At 46.3% G+C, this 12,903-nt stretch overlaps 8 non-coding genes across 8 annotated transcripts; all 8 read right to left on the bottom strand.

Moving 5' to 3' along the window:
- Window positions 1–478: 478 nt before the first annotated feature.
- LOC142284600 (U2 spliceosomal RNA) lies at window positions 479–669 on the bottom strand. Its single transcript, XR_012746095.1, has one exon. It is a non-coding gene; the product is annotated as a U2 spliceosomal RNA (small nuclear RNA).
- Window positions 670–2,056: 1,387 nt separating this feature from the next.
- LOC142284598 (U2 spliceosomal RNA) lies at window positions 2,057–2,247 on the bottom strand. Its single transcript, XR_012746094.1, has one exon. It is a non-coding gene; the product is annotated as a U2 spliceosomal RNA (small nuclear RNA).
- Window positions 2,248–3,635: 1,388 nt separating this feature from the next.
- LOC142284597 (U2 spliceosomal RNA) lies at window positions 3,636–3,826 on the bottom strand. Its single transcript, XR_012746093.1, has one exon. It is a non-coding gene; the product is annotated as a U2 spliceosomal RNA (small nuclear RNA).
- A 1,387-nt stretch (window positions 3,827–5,213) lies between these two features.
- Window positions 5,214–5,404, bottom strand: LOC142284596 (U2 spliceosomal RNA). The gene has a single exon (XR_012746092.1). It is a non-coding gene; the product is annotated as a U2 spliceosomal RNA (small nuclear RNA).
- A 1,387-nt stretch (window positions 5,405–6,791) lies between these two features.
- Window positions 6,792–6,982, bottom strand: LOC142284595 (U2 spliceosomal RNA). The gene has a single exon (XR_012746091.1). It is a non-coding gene; the product is annotated as a U2 spliceosomal RNA (small nuclear RNA).
- A 1,387-nt stretch (window positions 6,983–8,369) lies between these two features.
- LOC142284594 (U2 spliceosomal RNA) lies at window positions 8,370–8,560 on the bottom strand. Its single transcript, XR_012746090.1, has one exon. It is a non-coding gene; the product is annotated as a U2 spliceosomal RNA (small nuclear RNA).
- Window positions 8,561–9,947: 1,387 nt separating this feature from the next.
- LOC142284593 (U2 spliceosomal RNA) lies at window positions 9,948–10,138 on the bottom strand. The gene has a single exon (XR_012746089.1). It is a non-coding gene; the product is annotated as a U2 spliceosomal RNA (small nuclear RNA).
- Window positions 10,139–11,525: 1,387 nt separating this feature from the next.
- On the bottom strand, window positions 11,526–11,716 carry LOC142284592 (U2 spliceosomal RNA). Its single transcript, XR_012746088.1, has one exon. It is a non-coding gene; the product is annotated as a U2 spliceosomal RNA (small nuclear RNA).
- Window positions 11,717–12,903: the final 1,187 nt, after the last annotated feature.

Raw genomic sequence — 12,903 nt, 5'->3', positions numbered from 1 at the left:
AACTATTCCTCCAGGAGAGGGCGCCAACAGACTACTAAAGAGATCATCATTACTCAAAGAAAACCCCAAAAACCAATGCATGATAGGAATAAACAGGTAACTTTCTTTGGAGTGGAAGCGGAGAGATCGCACCAGATGCCAATTCTAGATGTTATCACACCTGTGGTCACTGCAGCAGCAGGTGAATCCACTTTGTCCAAAAGGGATCTATTCCATTCAATTGCAAATGATCTAGATAAGACAGAGAACTGCAGCACGGGGACATAGCCGAGTTGGTCAGGTTGAGTGGTGATGAGTTTGCTATTTGGATGAATAAAGAAAGTCAAAAGTGTGAAAGATAAAAAACAAAAGGAGGAAGTGTGAAAAGTGAATGGGCCAAATTGAGGTGCATATGAAGACGTATGCTTTCTTCCAATTCATTAAATCGGGCTAATATGAATCAGGTGAATTGAGTTCTGCTTTTGGAAACTGGGTTAAGAAGGGGTGCACCGTTCCTGGAGGTACTGCAATACCAGGTCAATGCGTGGAGTGGACAGAGCAAGCTCTTTTTCCATCTCCCTGTTCTAAAAATCCATTTAATATATGGTCCCCAGATAGGGGACGTATCAGATATTAAACTGATAAGAACAGATACTACACTTGATCTTAGCCAAAAGGCCGAGAAGCGATAACCAGAATTGGTTTGGGCCTCGAGTGGCACCCTGGCCTATGCCGGACACATCTTAGGGAGAGAGAGCGAGAGGGAGACAAACCCACGCCTACACAAGACATTTTGTCACCCAAGCCAACCCTTGAAAAGGCTGCTTTGCAGAGCCAAAACAAGAAGAATGGTGCGTTTTGCAGCCGCCGCCCACTGCAATGAATCTGAATAACTCCTCCTTTAGGGCGCAAGCAACTCCCCTCCCCCTTGCAGTCTTTCCAATTCACGATACAAAAAGACGGACAGGACAGGTTGCCTGACTTTCCGTCACTGCCACCCTTTGCCATCCTTACCCGTAGAAAGCCCTTTCATCATCCCCAAACCCTAATCTTTTCCCTTTCCTTCCCAGCCCCCAAACCCTGCCCTCTGTACCTTTCTCACCACCCGCTTCCCTTCTCCTGTCATCCCCCTACCACCCGGGAAAAAAAGAGATTGCCCCCTCCTTCCACTAGCCCACCCTCCCACCCAAAGAACAACTTCTTCTGCGCAGCTTGTTTTCTAGGCAGCAGCGCTATTGTGATGTCATCGGGGGGCATTGTGACAAGCCGCCAGTGTTCCGTCTCTTCATGTTGTGCACAGTTCAAACGGAAAATACATCAACAGGCAGACTACAGAAAAGCTTACTATCAAAGGTTAGAGGGGGGCTTTCTCAGAGGGCTTTTTACAGTTTTTCTATTCCCAATTAGCCGTTTAAGTGTACTTATTGAAAGTAGTAATTCTTTCATAGGCCGCCCTTTCTTAGTATTTGACGTTCCTTATATTGCGGTATGAGGCTTCGCAGTAGGTTGCAAACATTCATCACCCATGACTGTCCCCAATTGAGCTCAGAAGCTCAATGTCTATCATGACCTCTCTTTTAGAATGTCCAAGAGCAAGCAAACTATTCCTCCAGGAGAGGGCGCCAACAGACTACTAAAGAGATCATCATTACTCAAAGAAAACCCCAAAAACCAATGCATGATAGGAATAAACAGGTAACTTTCTTTGGAGTGGAAGCGGAGAGATCGCACCAGATGCCAATTCTAGATGTTATCACACCTGTGGTCACTGCAGCAGCAGGTGAATCCACTTTGTCCAAAAGGGATCTATTCCATTCAATTGCAAATGATCTAGATAAGACAGAGAACTGCAGCACGGGGACATAGCCGAGTTGGTCAGGTTGAGTGGTGATGAGTTTGCTATTTGGATGAATAAAGAAAGTCAAAAGTGTGAAAGATAAAAAACAAAAGGAGGAAGTGTGAAAAGTGAATGGGCCAAATTGAGGTGCATATGAAGACGTATGCTTTCTTCCAATTCATTAAATCGGGCTAATATGAATCAGGTGAATTGAGTTCTGCTTTTGGAAACTGGGTTAAGAAGGGGTGCACCGTTCCTGGAGGTACTGCAATACCAGGTCAATGCGTGGAGTGGACAGAGCAAGCTCTTTTTCCATCTCCCTGTTCTAAAAATCCATTTAATATATGGTCCCCAGATAGGGGACGTATCAGATATTAAACTGATAAGAACAGATACTACACTTGATCTTAGCCAAAAGGCCGAGAAGCGATAACCAGAATTGGTTTGGGCCTCGAGTGGCACCCTGGCCTATGCCGGACACATCTTAGGGAGAGAGAGCGAGAGGGAGACAAACCCACGCCTACACAAGACATTTTGTCACCCAAGCCAACCCTTGAAAAGGCTGCTTTGCAGAGCCAAAACAAGAAGAATGGTGCGTTTTGCAGCCGCCGCCCACTGCAATGAATCTGAATAACTCCTCCTTTAGGGCGCAAGCAACTCCCCTCCCCCTTGCAGTCTTTCCAATTCACGATACAAAAAGACGGACAGGACAGGTTGCCTGACTTTCCGTCACTGCCACCCTTTGCCATCCTTACCCGTAGAAAGCCCTTTCATCATCCCCAAACCCTAATCTTTTCCCTTTCCTTCCCAGCCCCCAAACCCTGCCCTCTGTACCTTTCTCACCACCCGCTTCCCTTCTCCTGTCATCCCCCTACCACCCGGGAAAAAAAGAGATTGCCCCCTCCTTCCACTAGCCCACCCTCCCACCCAAAGAACAACTTCTTCTGCGCAGCTTGTTTTCTAGGCAGCAGCGCTATTGTGATGTCATCGGGGGGCATTGTGACAAGCCGCCAGTGTTCCGTCTCTTCATGTTGTGCACAGTTCAAACGGAAAATACATCAACAGGCAGACTACAGAAAAGCTTACTATCAAAGGTTAGAGGGGGGCTTTCTCAGAGGGCTTTTTACAGTTTTTCTATTCCCAATTAGCCGTTTAAGTGTACTTATTGAAAGTAGTAATTCTTTCATAGGCCGCCCTTTCTTAGTATTTGACGTTCCTTATATTGCGGTATGAGGCTTCGCAGTAGGTTGCAAACATTCATCACCCATGACTGTCCCCAATTGAGCTCAGAAGCTCAATGTCTATCATGACCTCTCTTTTAGAATGTCCAAGAGCAAGCAAACTATTCCTCCAGGAGAGGGGCGCCAACAGACTACTAAAGAGATCATCATTACTCAAAGAAAACCCCAAAAACCAATGCATGATAGGAATAAACAGGTAACTTTCTTTGGAGTGGAAGCGGAGAGATCGCACCAGATGCCAATTCTAGATGTTATCACACCTGTGGTCACTGCAGCAGCAGGTGAATCCACTTTGTCCAAAAGGGATCTATTCCATTCAATTGCAAATGATCTAGATAAGACAGAGAACTGCAGCACGGGGACATAGCCGAGTTGGTCAGGTTGAGTGGTGATGAGTTTGCTATTTGGATGAATAAAGAAAGTCAAAAGTGTGAAAGATAAAAAACAAAAGGAGGAAGTGTGAAAAGTGAATGGGCCAAATTGAGGTGCATATGAAGACGTATGCTTTCTTCCAATTCATTAAATCGGGCTAATATGAATCAGGTGAATTGAGTTCTGCTTTTGGAAACTGGGTTAAGAAGGGGTGCACCGTTCCTGGAGGTACTGCAATACCAGGTCAATGCGTGGAGTGGACAGAGCAAGCTCTTTTTCCATCTCCCTGTTCTAAAAATCCATTTAATATATGGTCCCCAGATAGGGGACGTATCAGATATTAAACTGATAAGAACAGATACTACACTTGATCTTAGCCAAAAGGCCGAGAAGCGATAACCAGAATTGGTTTGGGCCTCGAGTGGCACCCTGGCCTATGCCGGACACATCTTAGGGAGAGAGAGCGAGAGGGAGACAAACCCACGCCTACACAAGACATTTTGTCACCCAAGCCAACCCTTGAAAAGGCTGCTTTGCAGAGCCAAAACAAGAAGAATGGTGCGTTTTGCAGCCGCCGCCCACTGCAATGAATCTGAATAACTCCTCCTTTAGGGCGCAAGCAACTCCCCTCCCCCTTGCAGTCTTTCCAATTCACGATACAAAAAGACGGACAGGACAGGTTGCCTGACTTTCCGTCACTGCCACCCTTTGCCATCCTTACCCGTAGAAAGCCCTTTCATCATCCCCAAACCCTAATCTTTTCCCTTTCCTTCCCAGCCCCCAAACCCTGCCCTCTGTACCTTTCTCACCACCCGCTTCCCTTCTCCTGTCATCCCCCTACCACCCGGGAAAAAAAGAGATTGCCCCCTCCTTCCACTAGCCCACCCTCCCACCCAAAGAACAACTTCTTCTGCGCAGCTTGTTTTCTAGGCAGCAGCGCTATTGTGATGTCATCGGGGGGCATTGTGACAAGCCGCCAGTGTTCCGTCTCTTCATGTTGTGCACAGTTCAAACGGAAAATACATCAACAGGCAGACTACAGAAAAGCTTACTATCAAAGGTTAGAGGGGGGCTTTCTCAGAGGGCTTTTTACAGTTTTTCTATTCCCAATTAGCCGTTTAAGTGTACTTATTGAAAGTAGTAATTCTTTCATAGGCCGCCCTTTCTTAGTATTTGACGTTCCTTATATTGCGGTATGAGGCTTCGCAGTAGGTTGCAAACATTCATCACCCATGACTGTCCCCAATTGAGCTCAGAAGCTCAATGTCTATCATGACCTCTCTTTTAGAATGTCCAAGAGCAAGCAAACTATTCCTCCAGGAGAGGGCGCCAACAGACTACTAAAGAGATCATCATTACTCAAAGAAAACCCCAAAAACCAATGCATGATAGGAATAAACAGGTAACTTTCTTTGGAGTGGAAGCGGAGAGATCGCACCAGATGCCAATTCTAGATGTTATCACACCTGTGGTCACTGCAGCAGCAGGTGAATCCACTTTGTCCAAAAGGGATCTATTCCATTCAATTGCAAATGATCTAGATAAGACAGAGAACTGCAGCACGGGGACATAGCCGAGTTGGTCAGGTTGAGTGGTGATGAGTTTGCTATTTGGATGAATAAAGAAAGTCAAAAGTGTGAAAGATAAAAAACAAAAGGAGGAAGTGTGAAAAGTGAATGGGCCAAATTGAGGTGCATATGAAGACGTATGCTTTCTTCCAATTCATTAAATCGGGCTAATATGAATCAGGTGAATTGAGTTCTGCTTTTGGAAACTGGGTTAAGAAGGGGTGCACCGTTCCTGGAGGTACTGCAATACCAGGTCAATGCGTGGAGTGGACAGAGCAAGCTCTTTTTCCATCTCCCTGTTCTAAAAATCCATTTAATATATGGTCCCCAGATAGGGGACGTATCAGATATTAAACTGATAAGAACAGATACTACACTTGATCTTAGCCAAAAGGCCGAGAAGCGATAACCAGAATTGGTTTGGGCCTCGAGTGGCACCCTGGCCTATGCCGGACACATCTTAGGGAGAGAGAGCGAGAGGGAGACAAACCCACGCCTACACAAGACATTTTGTCACCCAAGCCAACCCTTGAAAAGGCTGCTTTGCAGAGCCAAAACAAGAAGAATGGTGCGTTTTGCAGCCGCCGCCCACTGCAATGAATCTGAATAACTCCTCCTTTAGGGCGCAAGCAACTCCCCTCCCCCTTGCAGTCTTTCCAATTCACGATACAAAAAGACGGACAGGACAGGTTGCCTGACTTTCCGTCACTGCCACCCTTTGCCATCCTTACCCGTAGAAAGCCCTTTCATCATCCCCAAACCCTAATCTTTTCCCTTTCCTTCCCAGCCCCCAAACCCTGCCCTCTGTACCTTTCTCACCACCCGCTTCCCTTCTCCTGTCATCCCCCTACCACCCGGGAAAAAAAGAGATTGCCCCCTCCTTCCACTAGCCCACCCTCCCACCCAAAGAACAACTTCTTCTGCGCAGCTTGTTTTCTAGGCAGCAGCGCTATTGTGATGTCATCGGGGGGCATTGTGACAAGCCGCCAGTGTTCCGTCTCTTCATGTTGTGCACAGTTCAAACGGAAAATACATCAACAGGCAGACTACAGAAAAGCTTACTATCAAAGGTTAGAGGGGGGCTTTCTCAGAGGGCTTTTTACAGTTTTTCTATTCCCAATTAGCCGTTTAAGTGTACTTATTGAAAGTAGTAATTCTTTCATAGGCCGCCCTTTCTTAGTATTTGACGTTCCTTATATTGCGGTATGAGGCTTCGCAGTAGGTTGCAAACATTCATCACCCATGACTGTCCCCAATTGAGCTCAGAAGCTCAATGTCTATCATGACCTCTCTTTTAGAATGTCCAAGAGCAAGCAAACTATTCCTCCAGGAGAGGGCGCCAACAGACTACTAAAGAGATCATCATTACTCAAAGAAAACCCCAAAAACCAATGCATGATAGGAATAAACAGGTAACTTTCTTTGGAGTGGAAGCGGAGAGATCGCACCAGATGCCAATTCTAGATGTTATCACACCTGTGGTCACTGCAGCAGCAGGTGAATCCACTTTGTCCAAAAGGGATCTATTCCATTCAATTGCAAATGATCTAGATAAGACAGAGAACTGCAGCACGGGGACATAGCCGAGTTGGTCAGGTTGAGTGGTGATGAGTTTGCTATTTGGATGAATAAAGAAAGTCAAAAGTGTGAAAGATAAAAAACAAAAGGAGGAAGTGTGAAAAGTGAATGGGCCAAATTGAGGTGCATATGAAGACGTATGCTTTCTTCCAATTCATTAAATCGGGCTAATATGAATCAGGTGAATTGAGTTCTGCTTTTGGAAACTGGGTTAAGAAGGGGTGCACCGTTCCTGGAGGTACTGCAATACCAGGTCAATGCGTGGAGTGGACAGAGCAAGCTCTTTTTCCATCTCCCTGTTCTAAAAATCCATTTAATATATGGTCCCCAGATAGGGGACGTATCAGATATTAAACTGATAAGAACAGATACTACACTTGATCTTAGCCAAAAGGCCGAGAAGCGATAACCAGAATTGGTTTGGGCCTCGAGTGGCACCCTGGCCTATGCCGGACACATCTTAGGGAGAGAGAGCGAGAGGGAGACAAACCCACGCCTACACAAGACATTTTGTCACCCAAGCCAACCCTTGAAAAGGCTGCTTTGCAGAGCCAAAACAAGAAGAATGGTGCGTTTTGCAGCCGCCGCCCACTGCAATGAATCTGAATAACTCCTCCTTTAGGGCGCAAGCAACTCCCCTCCCCCTTGCAGTCTTTCCAATTCACGATACAAAAAGACGGACAGGACAGGTTGCCTGACTTTCCGTCACTGCCACCCTTTGCCATCCTTACCCGTAGAAAGCCCTTTCATCATCCCCAAACCCTAATCTTTTCCCTTTCCTTCCCAGCCCCCAAACCCTGCCCTCTGTACCTTTCTCACCACCCGCTTCCCTTCTCCTGTCATCCCCCTACCACCCGGGAAAAAAAGAGATTGCCCCCTCCTTCCACTAGCCCACCCTCCCACCCAAAGAACAACTTCTTCTGCGCAGCTTGTTTTCTAGGCAGCAGCGCTATTGTGATGTCATCGGGGGGCATTGTGACAAGCCGCCAGTGTTCCGTCTCTTCATGTTGTGCACAGTTCAAACGGAAAATACATCAACAGGCAGACTACAGAAAAGCTTACTATCAAAGGTTAGAGGGGGGCTTTCTCAGAGGGCTTTTTACAGTTTTTCTATTCCCAATTAGCCGTTTAAGTGTACTTATTGAAAGTAGTAATTCTTTCATAGGCCGCCCTTTCTTAGTATTTGACGTTCCTTATATTGCGGTATGAGGCTTCGCAGTAGGTTGCAAACATTCATCACCCATGACTGTCCCCAATTGAGCTCAGAAGCTCAATGTCTATCATGACCTCTCTTTTAGAATGTCCAAGAGCAAGCAAACTATTCCTCCAGGAGAGGGCGCCAACAGACTACTAAAGAGATCATCATTACTCAAAGAAAACCCCAAAAACCAATGCATGATAGGAATAAACAGGTAACTTTCTTTGGAGTGGAAGCGGAGAGATCGCACCAGATGCCAATTCTAGATGTTATCACACCTGTGGTCACTGCAGCAGCAGGTGAATCCACTTTGTCCAAAAGGGATCTATTCCATTCAATTGCAAATGATCTAGATAAGACAGAGAACTGCAGCACGGGGACATAGCCGAGTTGGTCAGGTTGAGTGGTGATGAGTTTGCTATTTGGATGAATAAAGAAAGTCAAAAGTGTGAAAGATAAAAAACAAAAGGAGGAAGTGTGAAAAGTGAATGGGCCAAATTGAGGTGCATATGAAGACGTATGCTTTCTTCCAATTCATTAAATCGGGCTAATATGAATCAGGTGAATTGAGTTCTGCTTTTGGAAACTGGGTTAAGAAGGGGTGCACCGTTCCTGGAGGTACTGCAATACCAGGTCAATGCGTGGAGTGGACAGAGCAAGCTCTTTTTCCATCTCCCTGTTCTAAAAATCCATTTAATATATGGTCCCCAGATAGGGGACGTATCAGATATTAAACTGATAAGAACAGATACTACACTTGATCTTAGCCAAAAGGCCGAGAAGCGATAACCAGAATTGGTTTGGGCCTCGAGTGGCACCCTGGCCTATGCCGGACACATCTTAGGGAGAGAGAGCGAGAGGGAGACAAACCCACGCCTACACAAGACATTTTGTCACCCAAGCCAACCCTTGAAAAGGCTGCTTTGCAGAGCCAAAACAAGAAGAATGGTGCGTTTTGCAGCCGCCGCCCACTGCAATGAATCTGAATAACTCCTCCTTTAGGGCGCAAGCAACTCCCCTCCCCCTTGCAGTCTTTCCAATTCACGATACAAAAAGACGGACAGGACAGGTTGCCTGACTTTCCGTCACTGCCACCCTTTGCCATCCTTACCCGTAGAAAGCCCTTTCATCATCCCCAAACCCTAATCTTTTCCCTTTCCTTCCCAGCCCCCAAACCCTGCCCTCTGTACCTTTCTCACCACCCGCTTCCCTTCTCCTGTCATCCCCCTACCACCCGGGAAAAAAAGAGATTGCCCCCTCCTTCCACTAGCCCACCCTCCCACCCAAAGAACAACTTCTTCTGCGCAGCTTGTTTTCTAGGCAGCAGCGCTATTGTGATGTCATCGGGGGGCATTGTGACAAGCCGCCAGTGTTCCGTCTCTTCATGTTGTGCACAGTTCAAACGGAAAATACATCAACAGGCAGACTACAGAAAAGCTTACTATCAAAGGTTAGAGGGGGGCTTTCTCAGAGGGCTTTTTACAGTTTTTCTATTCCCAATTAGCCGTTTAAGTGTACTTATTGAAAGTAGTAATTCTTTCATAGGCCGCCCTTTCTTAGTATTTGACGTTCCTTATATTGCGGTATGAGGCTTCGCAGTAGGTTGCAAACATTCATCACCCATGACTGTCCCCAATTGAGCTCAGAAGCTCAATGTCTATCATGACCTCTCTTTTAGAATGTCCAAGAGCAAGCAAACTATTCCTCCAGGAGAGGGCGCCAACAGACTACTAAAGAGATCATCATTACTCAAAGAAAACCCCAAAAACCAATGCATGATAGGAATAAACAGGTAACTTTCTTTGGAGTGGAAGCGGAGAGATCGCACCAGATGCCAATTCTAGATGTTATCACACCTGTGGTCACTGCAGCAGCAGGTGAATCCACTTTGTCCAAAAGGGATCTATTCCATTCAATTGCAAATGATCTAGATAAGACAGAGAACTGCAGCACGGGGACATAGCCGAGTTGGTCAGGTTGAGTGGTGATGAGTTTGCTATTTGGATGAATAAAGAAAGTCAAAAGTGTGAAAGATAAAAAACAAAAGGAGGAAGTGTGAAAAGTGAATGGGCCAAATTGAGGTGCATATGAAGACGTATGCTTTCTTCCAATTCATTAAATCGGGCTAATATGAATCAGGTGAATTGAGTTCTGCTTTTGGAAACTGGGTTAAGAAGGGGTGCACCGTTCCTGGAGGTACTGCAATACCAGGTCAATGCGTGGAGTGGACAGAGCAAGCTCTTTTTCCATCTCCCTGTTCTAAAAATCCATTTAATATATGGTCCCCAGATAGGGGACGTATCAGATATTAAACTGATAAGAACAGATACTACACTTGATCTTAGCCAAAAGGCCGAGAAGCGATAACCAGAATTGGTTTGGGCCTCGAGTGGCACCCTGGCCTATGCCGGACACATCTTAGGGAGAGAGAGCGAGAGGGAGACAAACCCACGCCTACACAAGACATTTTGTCACCCAAGCCAACCCTTGAAAAGGCTGCTTTGCAGAGCCAAAACAAGAAGAATGGTGCGTTTTGCAGCCGCCGCCCACTGCAATGAATCTGAATAACTCCTCCTTTAGGGCGCAAGCAACTCCCCTCCCCCTTGCAGTCTTTCCAATTCACGATACAAAAAGACGGACAGGACAGGTTGCCTGACTTTCCGTCACTGCCACCCTTTGCCATCCTTACCCGTAGAAAGCCCTTTCATCATCCCCAAACCCTAATCTTTTCCCTTTCCTTCCCAGCCCCCAAACCCTGCCCTCTGTACCTTTCTCACCACCCGCTTCCCTTCTCCTGTCATCCCCCTACCACCCGGGAAAAAAAGAGATTGCCCCCTCCTTCCACTAGCCCACCCTCCCACCCAAAGAACAACTTCTTCTGCGCAGCTTGTTTTCTAGGCAGCAGCGCTATTGTGATGTCATCGGGGGGCATTGTGACAAGCCGCCAGTGTTCCGTCTCTTCATGTTGTGCACAGTTCAAACGGAAAATACATCAACAGGCAGACTACAGAAAAGCTTACTATCAAAGGTTAGAGGGGGGCTTTCTCAGAGGGCTTTTTACAGTTTTTCTATTCCCAATTAGCCGTTTAAGTGTACTTATTGAAAGTAGTAATTCTTTCATAGGCCGCCCTTTCTTAGTATTTGACGTTCCTTATATTGCGGTATGAGGCTTCGCAGTAGGTTGCAAACATTCATCACCCATGACTGTCCCCAATTGAGCTCAGAAGCTCAATGTCTATCATGACCTCTCTTTTAGAATGTCCAAGAGCAAGCAAACTATTCCTCCAGGAGAGGGCGCCAACAGACTACTAAAGAGATCATCATTACTCAAAGAAAACCCCAAAAACCAATGCATGATAGGAATAAACAGGTAACTTTCTTTGGAGTGGAAGCGGAGAGATCGCACCAGATGCCAATTCTAGATGTTATCACACCTGTGGTCACTGCAGCAGCAGGTGAATCCACTTTGTCCAAAAGGGATCTATTCCATTCAATTGCAAATGATCTAGATAAGACAGAGAACTGCAGCACGGGGACATAGCCGAGTTGGTCAGGTTGAGTGGTGATGAGTTTGCTATTTGGATGAATAAAGAAAGTCAAAAGTGTGAAAGATAAAAAACAAAAGGAGGAAGTGTGAAAAGTGAATGGGCCAAATTGAGGTGCATATGAAGACGTATGCTTTCTTCCAATTCATTAAATCGGGCTAATATGAATCAGGTGAATTGAGTTCTGCTTTTGGAAACTGGGTTAAGAAGGGGTGCACCGTTCCTGGAGGTACTGCAATACCAGGTCAATGCGTGGAGTGGACAGAGCAAGCTCTTTTTCCATCTCCCTGTTCTAAAAATCCATTTAATATATGGTCCCCAGATAGGGGACGTATCAGATATTAAACTGATAAGAACAGATACTACACTTGATCTTAGCCAAAAGGCCGAGAAGCGATAACCAGAATTGGTTTGGGCCTCGAGTGGCACCCTGGCCTATGCCGGACACATCTTAGGGAGAGAGAGCGAGAGGGAGACAAACCCACGCCTACACAAGACATTTTGTCACCCAAGCCAACCCTTGAAAAGGCTGCTTTGCAGAGCCAAAACAAGAAGAATGGTGCGTTTTGCAGCCGCCGCCCACTGCAATGAATCTGAATAACTCCTCCTTTAGGGCGCAAGCAACTCCCCTCCCCCTTGCAGTCTTTCCAATTCACGATACAAAAAGACGGACAGGACAGGTTGCCTGACTTTCCGTCACTGCCACCCTTTGCCATCCTTACCCGTAGAAAGCCCTTTCATCATCCCCAAACCCTAATCTTTTCCCTTTCCTTCCCAGCCCCCAAACCCTGCCCTCTGTACCTTTCTCACCACCCGCTTCCCTTCTCCTGTCATCCCCCTACCACCCGGGAAAAAAAGAGATTGCCCCCTCCTTCCACTAGCCCACCCTCCCACCCAAAGAACAACTTCTTCTGCGCAGCTTGTTTTCTAGGCAGCAGCGCTATTGTGATGTCATCGGGGGGCATTGTGACAAGCCGCCAGTGTTCCGTCTCTTCATGTTGTGCACAGTTCAAACGGAAAATACATCAACAGGCAGACTACAGAAAAGCTTACTATCAAAGGTTAGAGGGGGGCTTTCTCAGAGGGCTTTTTACAGTTTTTCTATTCCCAATTAGCCGTTTAAGTGTACTTATTGAAAGTAGTAATTCTTTCATAGGCCGCCCTTTCTTAGTATTTGACGTTCCTTATATTGCGGTATGAGGCTTCGCAGTAGGTTGCAAACATTCATCACCCATGACTGTCCCCAATTGAGCTCAGAAGCTCAATGTCTATCATGACCTCTCTTTTAGAATGTCCAAGAGCAAGCAAACTATTCCTCCAGGAGAGGGCGCCAACAGACTACTAAAGAGATCATCATTACTCAAAGAAAACCCCAAAAACCAATGCATGATAGGAATAAACAGGTAACTTTCTTTGGAGTGGAAGCGGAGAGATCGCACCAGATGCCAATTCTAGATGTTATCACACCTGTGGTCACTGCAGCAGCAGGTGAATCCACTTTGTCCAAAAGGGATCTATTCCATTCAATTGCAAATGATCTAGATAAGACAGAGAACTGCAGCACGGGGACATAGCCGAGTTGGTC

Source organism: Anomaloglossus baeobatrachus, unplaced genomic scaffold, assembly GCF_048569485.1.
Source record: "Anomaloglossus baeobatrachus isolate aAnoBae1 unplaced genomic scaffold, aAnoBae1.hap1 Scaffold_572, whole genome shotgun sequence".
Taxonomy (NCBI): Eukaryota; Metazoa; Chordata; class Amphibia; order Anura; family Aromobatidae; genus Anomaloglossus; species Anomaloglossus baeobatrachus.
Note: the sequence above shows the minus strand (reverse complement) of the source record. Positions and strands in the feature narration are given on the sequence as shown.